Below are 3,686 nucleotides of genomic sequence, written 5' to 3'. Positions count from 1 at the left end.
ATTGAAGTCTTTATAATTTTAGGTGGATTTGCTCCGCAACTATCCCGCCCCGCCTCATTTTCCATTTTAATCAAAGCTACAAATAAAAGGTAGTTAAGTAAGAACAAGAATTAAATTTCAGAACCAGCACAATTTTTTGTTGGTTTGTTGTTATCTGCCACTTTAGTGGTGAAGCAATTTAAATGTTGTCGGAAAGTAAAAAGGGAAACATGGATGGAGAATTTCAGAAAAAAAAGGGTGAAAATGGAAAATAGTAAAACAAAAAATAAAAAGAGAGAAGAAATGAAAACGGACCTTGGATGAATGTGTAGTGGGGCTGGGTAAATGAGACAAGGAGGACGGCAACGAAGGAATAGCAGGTGATTTGGAATGGTGTGTCTCATTCTGGGAATTGTTATCCTACGCTTAAGTGAGAGCGCCTTCTTCAGTTTGTGCCAGACCATTAACATTTTTTTTTCTTTTTCTTCAAAGAAAGATGAGAAGCAAACAGAGAAATAGTGCAAATGAATGATTTTTTGTGAAATTCAATGTCGATGGGTTCTGTATATATAGTGAGAAGTGAAGTTTGGTGATAAATACAGATAGGATTGAGTAATTTTAGAGATAATTTAACATTAATTTAAGTAATGCATGGATTTCAAAATTTATTACAGTGTCTTTGAAGTCAATAATTTAAAGAAGAGCATTCAAAAAATTAATTAATTTTTTTCTTTTGTAAAAAATTAGGAGTTCATATATATAAAATCCTTGGTATTCAATTATTAATAAAAACTAGCAAGAAATTATTTGACGATATTTAAATCAAACATTTTCTAAGTTATATGTGTTGGTTGGTAAGTAGTTAATTCATTATTTACTTATTTAAAAAGAAAAATGATAAAGAACTCACTAAAGTTAAGTTATATTATTATTGATAGAATGGTAGATTCATAATTTTAATTTATCAATTTAAACTATAATTAGTTTGCTTACAAGATTTTATATAGATTATTTTACATGTTAAATATATATTTTGAACATAAATATAACATTAATTGAATCAAAGCTAATGATTTCTATGGAACACTTGATTATAATGAAACTTTGCTTCTCATTAGTATTGCATTAAACTTTTGACATTATATATATATATATATATATATTACTATAATATATAGAGAAAATTCATTAAAAAAAATCTTGAACTTGGTCGGATAACTTACTTTTAGTACTTAAATTACACGGGAGTTTCAATAACCCCCTTAAGATCTTTGAAGTGAATTAAAAATCACCCTAAGATTATTATACCACTCTCACTTGCCACATCATAGTCATCTAAGTGCCACAACATAATCATGCCAACACCACATTATTAATTAAATTTTTTTATTAATTATTTTCACAAAATTTTCTTTAACACTTCTTAAAATTAATTTACATTAAGTAATTAATTGCAAATGCATTTTCTAAAATTAAAATTTAAAATGTGTCTCCATTTTTATTCCCCCATACCCATCCCCACCCACCCCCTTTTTATTTTCCCCCATACCCAGCCCCCACCCACCCCCTTCACTTCTTTCTTCCTCCTTCTTCTTCACCATTTCTAGCTCTTAACTGTTCATTTTTTCCCTCTTCATATTTTCCAATGAGCTCCACCACACCTCATGTTTCTCTTTCTTTCTTCGTCTTATTCGGTGAATCAACAAGTTTTTTTTAGCTTCAATGAAAATCGATAAAATTTATAGGTGTGAAATTGACGTCAATAATAAGATGTTGGTGTTGGGTTTTATGGATTACTGAAGTAGTTCATAGAGTTGAAGATGAAGATGGAGGAAAAAAAGATGCTTCAATGGAGGGAAAGACAATAAAATGAAGAGAAAAAAATTAAAAAATTTATGGGCCAATAGGAAAATTCATATAGCTTTATTAATTAATTTTTTTTATTAATTATTTTCACAAAATTTTCTTTAACACTTCTTAAAATTAATTTACATTAAGTAATTAATTGCAAATGCATTTTCTAAAATTAAAATTTAAAATGTGTCTCCATTTTTATTCCCCCATACCCATCCCCACCCACCCCCTTTTTATTTTCCCCCATACCCAGGCCCCACCCACCCCCTTCACTTCTTTCTTCCTCCTTCTTCTTCACCATTTCTAGCTCTTAACTGTTCATTTTTTCCCTCTTCATATTTTCCAATGAGCTCCACCACACCTCATGTTTCTCTTTCTTTCTTCGTCTTATTCGGTGAATCAACAAGTTTTTTTTAGCTTCAATGAAAATCGATAAAATTTATAGGTGTGAAATTGACGTCAATAATAAGATGTTGGTGTTGGGTTTTATGGATTACTGAAGTAGTTCATAGAGTTGAAGATGAAGATGGAGGAAAAAAAGATGCTTCAATGGAGGGAAAGACAATAAAATGAAGAGAAAAAAATTAAAAAATTTATGGGCCAATAGGAAAATTCATATAGCTTAATAAAAGTTAATATATTAAGAAAATAATATTTAAAATATAATTATATATTGACCTATAAAAAAATGACATGTGTATGGTTTTATAATGTTTTTTTCCTTTTTTTAACTCCTTCACAAGCTATTAGGTGAGTGAGCTCACTCTCTTTGTCACGTCATCCCTTAGGGTTGCATTTAATTCACTTCAAAGATGTTAAGGGGGTATTTAAACGCATGTATAGTTTAAGTGCTAAAGTAAGTTATCCGACCAAGTTTAGGGGGGGTTTTATATGTTTTCTCTAATATTACTATATAAGAAGAGGGAATAAGTATTCACCACAAGTCAACATGTGTTCCAATAAGAAGAGGGAATAACCAATATATTTATAAAAAGAAATGACATATAAAATAAAATGGAGAGAGTATTGGTTTTTGAAAATGGAAAAGGACAAAACACATATAAAATTAAAAGACATATAAAAAAAAGTTGGTTTAACTCTCAAACATAAAAACTAACATATGTTATTAAAAAGTTTAATAAAAAGTACTATAATTTACAATAAATAATAACTTAAAATATCTACAAGACAACAAGAAAAAGACTAATTTTTGTACTGCTTCTGTCACATAAATTAGGATTGGGATGATTTTAAAATTTTAATTTTGGTTATACATTATAAAATAGCCGAAAAATTGAATGATATAATTTTTTTAAAAATAACCGAATGAATCGTTCTATCGATAACCCTAATGTTACTTCTACTCTGTTTATTTTTACTTAAATTTAGAAAGATATGCTTCATTTCTACCCTCAATCTTATCGCTACATTTATTTGCTATTTAAAATTGAAATTAAAATTACCTCAAGTTGAACACTGATGGATGCTCAAAAGGTAATCCTGGAGAGGCTAGTGGTGGTGGTATACTAAGGGATCATCAGGGTAATATCAATATGGCATTTCAGACCTATTTTGGTAATTGTAGTAACAACATGGTTGAAGGATTGGCTATACTAAAAGGTCTTCAATGGTGTGCTACTAATCTTTTACATAATGTCATTATTGAGACGGATTCTATGATTATGGTTGATATGATAAAGGGTAAGAATGTTATGATGTGGCAAATGCAAGATATTGTTATGCAAATAACAAAGATCATGAAAGAAGGCAATTTTCAGATTAATCATTGCTTTAGAGAAGCAAATAGTGTAGCTGACGCACTAGCCAATATTGGAGTGACAGAGAAACATGAA

The 3,686-nt window shown here is 29.4% G+C and overlaps 1 pseudogene; it reads right to left on the bottom strand.

Annotated features, from left to right (window-relative positions):
- LOC125852393 (E3 ubiquitin-protein ligase WAV3-like) overlaps positions 1 to 449 on the bottom strand; it is a 1,518-nt pseudogene extending 1,069 nt beyond the window's left edge.
- Positions 450 to 3,686: the final 3,237 nt, after the last annotated feature.

Source organism: Solanum stenotomum, unplaced genomic scaffold (genome assembly GCF_019186545.1).
Source record: "Solanum stenotomum isolate F172 unplaced genomic scaffold, ASM1918654v1 scaffold34636, whole genome shotgun sequence".
Classification (NCBI taxonomy): domain Eukaryota; kingdom Viridiplantae; phylum Streptophyta; class Magnoliopsida; order Solanales; family Solanaceae; genus Solanum; species Solanum stenotomum.
Note: the sequence above shows the minus strand (reverse complement) of the source record. Positions and strands in the feature narration are given on the sequence as shown.